We start from the raw sequence: 420 nt of genomic DNA on the forward strand, positions 1-420 counted from the left end.
ACCGCACCCGAAAGATCCAGCCACGAACTAAGTTGATTTCTTAGTTATTTATAGGGGATTAAGGGGTGTAACCACCTCCTTAATTCGCTCCTAAGTGGGGCTAATGGGATGTAACCGCCCCTCAAATCACTCCTGAGTGGAATTGTGATCCCCTCAGATCGTGGGAAACAGTTTTGGAACCGTTCAGCTCGTGTTTGAACGAGTCAAATGCAGGCCCGCGTTCTGACGTGAATTCTGCAATCAAACGCAGTGTCTGGAAGCTTGAACGCATCGTCTGGAAGCTCGGACGCAGCAATTAGAAGCTACGTTTGCAGCGTTGGAATCTACGTCTGAGCTGCGTTTGCAGCGATTTGGAAGCTGCGTCTGGCGGTGATTTGAGCTGCGTTTGGCGGCGATTTGAGCTGCGTTTGGCAGCATGGA

The sequence above is a fragment of the Asparagus officinalis genome, chromosome 4 (genome assembly GCF_001876935.1).
Source record: "Asparagus officinalis chromosome 4, Aspof.V1, whole genome shotgun sequence".
Classification (NCBI taxonomy): domain Eukaryota; kingdom Viridiplantae; phylum Streptophyta; class Magnoliopsida; order Asparagales; family Asparagaceae; genus Asparagus; species Asparagus officinalis.